The sequence below is a fragment of the Cervus elaphus genome, chromosome 15 (assembly GCF_910594005.1).
Source record: "Cervus elaphus chromosome 15, mCerEla1.1, whole genome shotgun sequence".
Classification (NCBI taxonomy): Eukaryota; Metazoa; Chordata; class Mammalia; order Artiodactyla; family Cervidae; genus Cervus; species Cervus elaphus.
The window spans coordinates 46,332,812-46,345,966 of record NC_057829.1 but is presented as its reverse complement, the minus strand read 5'-3'; positions in this window follow the sequence as shown (position 1 = coordinate 46,345,966).

The window sequence follows — 13,155 nt, the reverse complement described above, 5'->3', positions numbered from 1 at the left end:
ACACATATATATATATATAATCTGTACTTAACTATACTTTAAGCTCCTTAAAATGTAGAACTTTATACACTTAAGATTCTTTTGCATGTACTGCTGCTGCTGCTGCTAAGTCGCTTCAATCGTGTCCGACTCTGTGCGACCCCATAGACGGCAGCCCACCAGGCTCCCCCGTCCCTGGGATGTACTAGTACTCAATAAATTAGAGAAGGAAATTAATGTTTGTTGAGTACCCTATGTACGCTCCCCATCATGAATTATTATGTTTATTTCTGGTAGAACTGTTTCTGCACATATTATATTTTGTGCTTTGCAGGTGAGCAAATATGCCCAGAATATTTTAGTGACAAGCCCAAGGTCTCAGAGTTACTAACTGGCAGGATCTGCACTCAGATGCATGCTCTCTCAGCTCTACCACCTTGTGAGGAGTCCCACAGTCTTATCTCCTTCCTTTTCTTTCTACTGTTAAGAATTCATGTGATTATAGTAGATCCACCTAACTAGTACAGAATAATCTCTATCTTAAATCCAATCAGTTATTAACCATAATTACATCACTAGTTCCTTTTATGACAAGGCAGTCTATTGGTGATGTGTTAGGGTGTGTAATCATCTTCAGGGTCAAAATTCCTACCACACCACCTCAGAGAGAGATAAATCTCACTGATCATAGCCAACATATTTAGCAAAGTTCCTTGTGTACTTGTAAGGGCATAAAAGACTATAAGATATATCTCCATTGCTCACATCAGAACCAGTTTTATCCTCTGAATCAAGTTTAGGTCATTTTATGCAGGATGACTGAATACTGAAACTTCCTTAAGCTATTCTGCTCATAACTCTGATGTTGAAGACCGATGAAGTGATACATTTCGGCTGCAGTACAAACTTAGAAACTGATCAGGGTGCTAGGAGTAGAATGTGACACAATATCGTGTGTCAGGGCATAGATCTCACGCAGGAGAGGAAGAGCATCAGAGCTTTGACAGTGCCCTTAAGAGATTCATATTTATTATTAAACTCTCTCTGGACAGAAAGACCAATGGTAAATTTATCAAGAATTCTACAAGCATTATTAAAGTGAGTGATTTTTCTGCATCTCAGATAAGAGTCTCATATAGGCATCAAAGTTAGCCAAGATAAAATGTCCAAAATACGAACGTGAGGAATTTATTTGTACAAGCAAGTGATGTCATTAACCTGAAAAGATGTCTTTCGACTTAAGATGACCTTCTAACTAGATGATTTTCCTGACCTAGATTTTTCACCTTAACAGTCTCATTTACTTCATACCTGTCTAAATGCTGATTTGGTTTTCATTCATATATGCCAGAAAATAAATCAGAGAAAAATATTTCCTAGCTTTCAGGCATCACCAACAAAGTTATAAAAAACTTTTTCAGTGAGAAGAAACTACTATTAACTTGTCTTAGAAAGAAAATGGAAAATCATACAAGACAACTACATTGAAAAGGTCTAAGACTCTTGCCAGGTAACTAGTTCTAGAAATTAGATTATAAGAGTGAACCAAGACTATTTACTCTACCTGAGAACCTAGAAGGAGAGCAGGTTCTTAGAAAGTGCTAAGGGTCCAGCCAAGGAGACTAGCATCAATCAGCTGCAATGATGTTGATATGGCAAGTTTAAGGACCAGGAGCCAGACAGAAGGTAAAAACAGAATGTGAATAGGGATGAGGGCCAAGTTCAGAGGGTTGATAGGCAATCAATTTTATGGAAAATAAAATGAATTAAATCCAGGAAATGGATGCAGCTGGCTTAAAGGAATAAGGCAGGCACGCAAAAACCCTAATGATATCACCAATATTTTTCTTAGGGTACACACTGACTTTATATAAAAAATAATATGTGCAATTTAAGAGTTACCAATATACTTATCTTCTTAAAAGCAATTAACTTCTTTGCCAGTCATATTCCTAATACTTCTCCATGCCCTTGTTATGTTAGACTGAAAGGTAAGTACAGTGTAACACATGTAGAGGATCTCATACTTAGACATGGCTGACTTGTCCAATAGTAAATGTTGTTGTTGTTGTTTAGTCACTAATTCATGTTCGACTCTTTGGGATCCCATGGACTGCAGCATGCCAGGCTCCTCTGTCTATGGGAATTCCTAGGCAAGAACACTGGAGTGGGTTGCCATTTCCTTCTCTAGGGGATCTTTCTAATCCAGGGATCGATTTCATGTCTCCTGCGTTGGAAGGCAGATTCTTTACCACTGAGCCATTATAGGAAGCTCGCAGTTGTGCATACTTGATCTGAAACCAGGCATTCCATTGCTTAGCTATCAACCAAGGAAAATGTCTTTCTTTACATTGGATACATCTCAGCTGTTCTCACTGATTGGAAGGTGTTAGATCGGAAGGTGTTAGATCTGAAAGTCTATGTAGAACTCTGAGATCTCCATGTATCTGGTTCATTTGGATAACTAAATTAGAAGCCAATTTTCACATAAGGAAAATGGAGCATAAGTAAGAGCCTAGAATTCTAGAAAGAATGAGAGAAACATAGGAAGGCTGTCTGCCTTGGCAACCAATAGTTTAACAAGTCTCAGCAAAATTTGTATGAAATCTATCTACAAATGCTTATTCAGTGAAGTCTCCCTATCCTTACATCAAACCCACTCCTCTTTGTTTGAGCAAACCATAGTGGATTTTTACCTCTTGTACCTGAGAAGATTTTGGTTAGAAGGCATCATTATTATTGTATCTTCACTGTTTTTGGAAGATCCTGAGTAGACAGAGGAGTCATCTAAAGAGAATAGTAACTCTGGAAAGAGAGCAGAAAATGAAAATTAGAGAAAATATTAAGGATAAACTTTGTCAATATCAATATTACTACAAGAGTTCAAGAGTTCCTCCTTTACACTCAAAAATGTTTGTGCTTGTACATATTCATGTTTGGTAAGATATCATATAAATCATAAAATATCATGTATTCATCATTGTAGTTCTTGATGGTCTTAGAGTTGACTTCACTCATAAATGTCCTAAATGATTTAATATGTGTTCTTTTTCTCCTTATCTTTCTTGTTCTTCAAATTAATAATAGCTAGGGGTGGCGACAAAGAGGAGCTACCCATGTCCAGGGAGCAGCAGCTGCGTGGGCGCAGGAGGCCGAGAGGAGCTACTCCATGTTCAAGGTCAGGAGGGGAAGCTGTGAGGAGATACCCCTTGTCCAAAATAAGGAGCAGTGGCTACACTTTGCTGGAGCAGCCGTGAAGAGATACCCCACGTCCAAGGTAAGAGAAACCCAAGTAAGACGGTAAGTGTTGTGAGAGGGCATCAGAGGGCAGACACACTGAAACCACAATCACAGAAACTAGCCAATCTGATCACAGGACCACAGCCTTGTCTAACTCAATGAAACTAAGCCATGCCCTGTGGGGCCACCCAAGACGGTCAGGTCATGGCGGAGAGGTCTGACAGAATGTGGTCCACTGGAGAAGGGAATGGCAAACCACTTCAGTATTCTTGCCTTGAGAACCCCATGAACAGTATGAAAAGGCAAAATGATAGGGTACTGAAAGAGGAACTCCCCAGGTCGGTAGGTGCCCAGTATGCTACTGGAGATCAGTGGAGAAATAACTCCAGAAAGAATGAAGAGATGGAGCCAAAGCAAAAATAATACCCAGTTGTGGATGTGACTGGTGAGAGAAGCAAGGCCCGATGCTGTAAAGAGCAATATTGCATAGGAACCTGGAATGTTAGGTCCATGAATCAAGGCAAATTGGAAGTGGTCAAACAGGAGATGGTAAGACTGAACATTGATATTCTAGGAATGAGCAAAATAAAATGGACTGGAATGGGTGAATTTAACTCAGATAACCATTATATCTACTACTGTAGGCAAGAATCCCTTAGAAGAAATGGAGTAGCCATTAGAGTCAACAAAAGAGTCTGAAATGCAGTACTTGGATGCAATCTCAAAAATGACAGAATGAGCTCTGTTCGTTTCCAAGGCAAACCATTCAATATCATGGTAATCCAAGCCTATGCCCTAACCAGTAATGCTGAAGAAGGTGAAGTTGAATGCTTCTATGAAGACCTACAAGACCTTTAAGAACTAACACCCCAAAAAGATTCCTTTTCATTATAGGGGACTGGAATGCAAAAGCAGGAAGTCAAGAAACACCTGGAGTAACAGGCAAATTTGGCCTTGGAGTATGGAATGAAGCAGGGCAAAGGCTAATAGAGTTTTGCCAAGAGAATGCACTGGTCATAGGAAACATCCTCTTCCAACAACATAAGAGAAGACTCTACACATGGACATCAGCAGATGGTCAACACCGAAATCAGATTGATTATATTCTTGCAGCCAAAGATGGGGAAACTCTATACAGTTAGCAAAAACAAGACTGGGAACTGACTGTGGCTCAGATCATGAACTCCTTATTGCCAAATTCAGACTGAAATTGAAGAAAGTAGGGAAAACCACTAGATCATTCAGGTATGACCTAAATCAAATCCCTTATGATTATACAATGGAAGTGAGAAATAGATTTAAGGGACTAGATCTTATAGACAGGGGGCCTGATGAATTATGGGCAGAGGTTTGTGACACTCTACAGGAGATAAGGATCAGGACCATCCCCGTGGAAAAGAAATGCAAAAAAGTAAAATGGTTGTCCTAGGAGGCCTTACAAATAGCTGTGAAAAGAAGAGAAGCAAAAAGCAAAGGAGAAAAGGAAAGATATTCCCATTTGAATGCAGAGTTTCAAAGAATAGCAAAGAGAGATGAGAAAGCCTTCCTCAGCGATCAGTGCAAAGAAATAGAGGAAAACAACAGAATGGGAAGGACCAGAGATGTCTTCAAGAAAATTAAAGATACCAAGGGAACATTTCACGCAAAGCTGGGCTCGATAAAGGACAGAAATGGCATGGACCTTAAAGAAGCAGAAGATATTAAGAAGAGGTGGCAAGAATACACAAAAGAACTGTACAAAAAAGATCTTCATGACCCAGATAATCACGATGGTGGGATCACTCACCTAGAGCCAGACATCCTGGAATGTGAAATCAAGTGGGCCTCAGAAAGCATCACCACAAACAAAGCTAGTGGAAATGATGGAATTCCAGTTGAGCCATTTCAAATCCTGAAAGATGATGGTGTGAAAGTGCTGCACTCAATATGTCAGCAAATTTGGAAAACTCAGCAGTTGCCACAGGACTGGAAAATGTCAGTTTCCATCCCAATCCCAAAGAAAGGCAATCACAAAGAATTCTCAAACGACCACACAATTTCACTCATCTCACACACTAGTAATGCTTAAAATTCTCTAAGCCAGGCTTCAGCAATACAAGAACTGTGAACTTCCAGATGTTCAAACTGGTTTTAGAAAAGGCAGAGGAACCAGAGATCAAATTGCCAACATCCGCTGGATCATCAAAAAAGCAAGAAAGTTCCAGAAAAACATCTATTTCTGCTTTATTGAATATGCCAAAGCCTTTGACTGTGTGGATCACAATAAACTGTGGAAAATTCTGAAAGAGATGGGAATACCAGACCACCTGACCTGCCTCTTGAGAAACCTATATGCAGGTCAGAAAGCAACAGTTAAAACTGGACATGGAACAACAGACTGGTTCCAAATAGGAAAAGGAGTATGTCAATGCTGTATATTGTCACCATGCTTATTTAACTTATATGCAGAGTACATCATGAGAAACGCTGGGCTGGAAGAAGCACAAGCTGGAATCAAGATTGCTGGAAGAAATATCAATAACCTCAGATATGCTGTTGACACCACCCTTATGGCAGAAAGTGAAGAGGAACTAAAAAGCCTCTTGATGAAAGTGAAAGAGGGAGTGAAAAAGTTGGCTTAAAGATCAACATTCAGAAAACTAAGATCATAGTATCTGGTTCCATCACCTCATGGGAAATAGATGGGGAAAGAGTAGAAACAGTGTCAGACTTTATTTTGGGGGGCTCCAAAATCACTGCAGATGGTGATTGCAGTCATGAAATTAAAACACGCTTACTCCTTGGAAGGAACGTTATGACCAACCTAGACAGCATATTAAAAAGCAGAGACATTACTTTGCCAACAAAGGTCCGTCTAGTCAAGGCTATGGGTTTTCCTGTGGTCGTGTATGGATGTGAGAGTTGGACTGTGAAGAAAGCTGAGCGCCAAAGAATTGATGCTTTTGGTGTAAATCTATGGCTGATTCATATCAATGTATGACAAAACCCACTGAAATGTTGTGAAGTAATTAGCCTCCAACTAATAAAAAAATTAAAAAAAAAAAAGAATTGATGCTTTTGAACTGTGGTGTTGGAGAAGACTCTTGAGAGTCCGTTGGACTGCAAGGAGATCCAACCAGCCCATCCTAAAGGAGATCAGTCCTGGGTGTTCACTGGAAGGACTGATGCTGAAGCTGAAGCTCCAATACTTTGGCCACTTCATGCAAAGAGTTGACTCATTGGAAAAGACCCTGATGCTGGGAGGGATTGTGGGCAGGAGGAAAAGGGGACGACAGAGGATGAGATGGCTGGATGGCATCACCGACTGAATGGGCATGAGTTTGAGTAAACTCGGAGTTGTTGATGGACAGGGAGGCCTGGCATGCTGCGATTCATGGGGTCACAAAGAGTCAGACACGACTAAGCAACTCAATTGACTGAACTGTGTCTATTCTACTCAAGGGGAAAGCTACAGTGTCTATTTCTCTATGCCATAAGATGATTTCTAGCTGAGTTTTAAGAAAAGGTGAGCTGGTAAAGTGAAAAAAATGATAATTTTATTGTTTTCTTTATAAAAAACAGAAAATTGGAGAACCCTCCTTTTTTAGGGAATTCCAAAAATAAAATGTGCTGCTTAAAGGAAAAAACAAACAAACAAACAAAAATGCTTCTTGGCTACAACATGCAAAATCTTAAATTAGAAAGAATAACCAGCAATTCTATTAATAGTTTATCCACATGCATCTCCAAGTTCACTTTAAAGTTCCAAGGTAACTTTTCTAGTAAATGGCATAATTGGTATTTGAAAACCATGTAAGGCATTTTTCCTTTTAAAAAGAGCAAACAGTAAAGTACAAAGGTTTTTTATGAAGTTGTCTTATTCTACTGTGTACATTTGTTTAATTATGTATCTGTTTGTTGTTGTTGGTGGTGGTGGTGGTGGTTCATTTTTTTCCAAGTACAAAAGGCAGATCTCCATAAATTTCTAAAATTATTCCACAGTTATCAATTGTAGATTTAATAACGATCACTTATATTTTCTTAGAAATCATCTACATTATCCAGACTTCCAAAGTTATTTATATATTGACATTTAATTATTTTGGTGTCTATTGTTCTTTCCTCTTTTTCCTTCAAGTTTTTACTTTTCATATTGGATAGGTTAGTGATATGTGTATTTAATTGGTTCATTAAAATATTAGCTCAAAAAATAAAAATATTGGCTCTTATAATTACATATCAATTTTTTTTGCTAAATAATCTGTATTTTTATAGTTTCTTTTCTCTCTCTCTCTCTTTCTATTGCTGTAATCTGAAGTTGTGAAGACATTGGAAAAATAGAAGCACACTTTGTTTAGTAATGCCTGAATGCTATCAGTTCAGTTCAGTTCAGTTGCTCAGTCGTGTCTGATTCTTTGCGACCCCATGAATCACAGCACGCCAGGCCTCCCTGTCCATCACCAACTCCCAGAGTTTACTCAAACTCCTGCCAATCCAGTTGGTGATGCCATCCAGCCATCTCATTCTCTGTCATCCCCTTCTCCTCCTGCCCCCAATCCCACCCAGCATCAGGGTCTTTTCCAACTGAATGTTATAGTATAAGACTATTCAATCTCTGACATAAATCACAGCAGGATCCTCTATGACCCACCTCCCAGCATATTGGAAATAAAAGCAAAACTAAACAAATGGGACCTAATGAAACTTAAAAGCTTTTGCACTACAAAGGAAACTATAAGTAAGGTGATAAGACAGCCCTCAGATTGGGAGAAAATAATAGCAAACGAAGCAACAGACAAAGGATTAATCTCAAAAATATACAAGCAACTCTTGAAGCTCAATTCCAGAAAAATAAATGACCCAGTCAAAAAATGGGGCAAAGAACTAAACAGACATTTCTCCAAAGAAGACATACAGATGGCTAACAAACACATGAAAAGATGCTCAACATCACTCATTATTAGAGAAATGCAAATCAAAACCACAATGAGGTACCATTACACGCCAGTCAGGATGGCTGCTATCCAAAAGTCTACAAGCAATAAATGCTGGAGAGGCTGTGGAGAAAAGGGAACCCTCTTACACTGTTGGTGGGAATGCAAACTAGTACAGCCACTATGGAGAACAGTGTGGAGATTTCTTAAAAAACTGGAATTAGAACTGCCATATGACCCAGCAATCCCACTTCTGGGCATACACACTGAGGAAACCAGATCTGAAAGAGACACGTGCACCCCAATGTTCATCACAGCACTGTTTATAATAGCCAGGACATGGAAGCAACCTAGATGCCCATCAGCAGACGAATGGATAAGGAAGCTGTGGTACATATACACCATGGAATATTACTCAGCCACTAAAAAGAATTCATTTGAACCAGTTCTAATGAGATGGATGAAACTGGAGCCGATTATACAGAGTGAAGTAAGCCAGAAAGATAAAGACCAATACAGTATACTAACGCATATATATGGAATTTAGAAAGATGGTAACGATAACCCTATATGCAAAACAGAAAAAGAGACACAGATGTACAGAACAGAATTTTGGACTCTGTGGGAGAAGGCGAGGGTGGGATGTTTTGAGAGAACAGCATCAAAACATGTATATTATCAAGGGTGAAACAGATCACCAGCCCAGGTTGGATGCATGAGACAAGTGCTCAGGGCTGGTGCACTGGGAAGACCCAGAGGGATCGTGTGGAGAGGGAGGTGGGAGAGGGGATCGGGATGGGGAACACATGTAAATCCATGGCTGATTCATGTCAATGTATGGCAAAAAACACTACAATATTGTAAAGTAATTAGCCTCCAACTAATAAAAATAAATGCGATAGAATAAATAAATAAATAAAATGCTAGAAAGATCAATATTAAAAAAAAAAGACTATTCTCTTATAAAGCCTGAATTTAAACAGAGACAATTTCATAGTTTTTCTTCAACACTTGTAGAATCCAATGTGTGTAGACTGTGTCTTCAATATCTTCATGCCTTATAGGCAAGCCAGAGACAAAGAAAAGAAAATGTGCTGAGATGATTCTGTCCCTCTTCTGTGTGACCATAAGCCTTTTAAGTAATGTACTCTTGACTGAATATATCAACAACTTTTAAAAATAAATGATTACATGTATAGTTTCTTACAATCAATTCATTATGAAACTGGAGTTTTTAGTTCTTTTTTTAATCTACTCTAGTTGAATGTTCAGTTTTTTCTGTTCTAATAATGTGTCTGAAATAGATTTCCTCTGTGTACAGCTTTTGACATGGTTCTTGGATTAGGATTATGATGTAATTTGTTATTTTTATTTCTATATATTCAGTCTTTTGTTTATATCCCTAATAGAGGGGGAGAGAGAGACAGAAAGAGAGGGGGTTACTTACATTTTTTTAATTCTTTTTATTAATTGCTAATTGTACTGCAGCTTATACAGAAAACTATTCAAAATCACATTTTAAACTTCTCGAGAATAGGATACATCTCTGACTACAGGTATTTCAACACAGTTATATCAGGGAAGGAGATCAAATCAGTCAATCCTAAAGGAAATCAACCCTGAATATTCATTGTTGTTGAAGGTGAAATACTTTGGCCACCTGATGTGACGAGCCAGAGCTCACTTATTGAAAAAACCTTAATGCTGGGAAAGATTGAAGGCAAAAGGAGAAGGGGGTGACAGATGAAGAGATGGATGGCATCAATGACTCAGTGGACATGAGTTTCAGCAAACTCTGTGACATAGTGAAGGACAGGGAAGCCTGGCATGCTGCAGTTCATGGGGTCGCAAAGAGTAGGACACGACTTAGTGACTGAACAACCTCAGCAGCATGTAAAGCTGACACTGGCAAAATTAGCTAGAATGGAGCTTAGCATTTGACTTAAATTCTAATGTCTAAGGATCTCATAATGAATATTTCTTTTTCTGCAGGCAAGAACTAATGATTGTAATAAACCTGTGTGGAAGATATTAACTAGTCCTGTAGACTCTAACTAGCATTCTGACCCTCTGGTCCTCAATGTTCTCATACATAAAATGAAATTGTGGCTAACAGGATTTCTAAGCTTCCTTCTAGCTGTAATATTTTATGACTCTATTCTTAGAATTTGATAACCTTTATCTCCTATGCACTTCCACATATGGCAAGGGATTAGATAAATAGAAATGAAAAATCCAGCTATCAAATTAAGCTTATTATGCCTAAACATTAATACAATATAATATAATCTCCTGAAGGGTGTGGAGAAAAAAAAAAGTGGGTAGAAACATACATGAGAAAGAATAGATCATCTTCCTATTGCTAGTTGAAGTTGTTTTATCACAAAGACTGTTAGAGAGAAAAATGAATGAGTAAAATAAAAGTCTATTTGTAGCAGAGCCAAACACTATTATAGTGATTAAATAAATGATTCTTTTCCCAGATGGTGATTTATTGTCTAGTAGACTGTTAGACTGCTTTTAAAAAGTAAACAAAGAAACAACAATAAAACTTGAAACCCCATTTCAAGTAAGTATTTTTGACTTAGAAATTTAGTTTATTTATATTTGGGAAAAATAGCTTTGATGCATTCCAAAGAGAAAGAAAAACATATGTCAAGAAAAAATGGTGGGAGAGCAAGTTAGAAGTTGAAAGCAATGACACAATATTCAAGAAACTCAGAGTGCTGGACATGCTTGTGACATCAGATAGAGGTGAAAGATGGAGAGAGGTGGGCATGGAGAGGAGGAATTAGGATGGAGTCTTTACATGTCATGGTAAGCCACTAGGGATAAGGAATAGATACTCAGTGTTTACTTAATTTTTAACCCATTTAGTTATAAAAAGTTGAGTGTGAAAAATCTGAAGAGTCTATAATAATGTGCTTTTCTTGTGTGTCCTCAGTTTTCTGCTTTTATTAATGTTACAGTTTTGGTAGATTGTGATTTACGGATTTTTTTTTTCCCTTTGATTATAATTAAATTTCCCTTTTAACTGATTTTTCCTTTTTCTTCCTTGATTTTTGTTGTCTTGATATTAATGTAATTGATCTAAGTTTATAATATTTTCTAAACAAATTTCCTACTTTAACCCTTCCCTTCCTACTTTAACCATATTTATTTATTTAGAGCTTCAAGGTGGGAATGAGAGTTTAGAAGAGGACAGCTTAGTTGGGGCTTTTGGAAAGTCACAAATAGTGGACCTGACCTCTGCTTTCCATGATATTGTTGTTCAGTTGCTAAGTCACATCTGACTTTTAGTGACCACGTGGACTGCATTATACCAGCCTTCCCTGTCCTTCTTGTCAATCCTTCCAATGAATATTCATAGTTTATTTCCTTTAGGATTGACTGGTTTGATTTCCTTGCTGTCCAAGGGACTCCCAAAAGTCTTCTCCAGCACTGCAATTCAAAAGCATCAATTCTTAGGTGCTCAACCTTCTCTATGGTCCAGCTTTCACATCTGTACATGACTACTGGAAAACCACAGCTTTGACTATACAGACCTTTACCGGCTTTACATGATGTCCTTTCAGTAGAGAGAGCAGAGAATACTGCCATCAATCAAGACTTAGACATCTCTGAGAATGCAGTGGGCTCTGGTACACAGCAATATATCTAACCACAGCATCTCTAGCAATTACGGAGTGCTTTGCAACTGGCGTGATGCTTTCCAAGCCATTCAGTCATGTATTCATGTTCACTGAGCACCTCCCTGGGTGAGGTGTCGCATGAGGCTCCAAGGAACTATCAGAAGGTGAACCAGAGAGAAACATTCATGCCAGCCTGGATCTTATACTCTGCAGGGGAAAGCAGCCCATAAGCCAGGAAACAAATGCACAGGTAACTAAGGCATATGATAAGTGCGATGAAGAAAATAGATATGATAGTTTTGATGAAAATGTGAAGAAGGGTTACTCTGAGGAAGGAAAATTTAAGCTGAGGACTTTTGTAGGGAAAGTTAAAATAAAACTTTTTTTTCCAATTATAATTTTTTTAAATGCCATCTGTTGATGCATTTCCAACAAAAAGCCCAGAAAGTTTATTGTAATATACATTCTGTTTTCTAACAAAAAAATGCTTGTTGAAATATACCAACTAGTTTTTAATATCCCATGTCACTCAAGTAGCTTTTTAATCTCCAACTAATGCATAGAACCAGGGAATTATCACAGAGATGAAACTGGTTGGTAAAAACTAGACATGTTTTCTCTTTGAAAGCTTTTCTCAAGGAGTTTCACTGGAACAAACAAGAGTGAGGATGAATGTTAACATTCAAACTGTGAACAGCTCTCTGCAGCCTCTGTTATTTTTTGTTAAGCAGAATAAAACATTACCTCTGCCCCCACTCAATAAATAACAAATTTTTAAAAATTAAAAGAAGGAAACATAACCTACTTCACGAAGAGTCTTAAGAAAGTGACTTTAGCTCCCTCAAGGCTACTGTTTATCTTCTGGAAAATGGAATAAATGAATATTTCAAAAAATTATCAATCTGATGCCCTCTTTTAACCTTTTTTTTTTTTTTTTAAGTTCTTGAGTTGATCCACACTAAGGTAAATCTTAAACAGCATTAATGAATGCCATCCACAAGAAGGATATATAATTGCATTAAATCCTCATCCAATAAAACTGAAAGAACCCAAACCTAAAGCACAGTCTTATTTGCAATTAATGTTCTATATTTGACAGCCACAGAACAATATCTTATGAGTAAGTGGATTTCCTGGTTGCATTCCAAGTGCATGTGTGTGTACTGTCACTTCAGTCATGTCTGACTCTTTGGGACCCTACTCTGGCTCCTCTGTCCATGGGATTCTCCAAGTAAGAACACTGGGGTGGGTTGCCATGTCCCTCTCCAGAGGATCTTTCCAACCCGTGGGATCGAACCTTCATCTTTTTCATCTCCTGCATTGGCAGGAGGGTTCCTCATCACTAGCATCACCTGGGAAGACCTTGTATCTGGAGACTCATACAATAACAA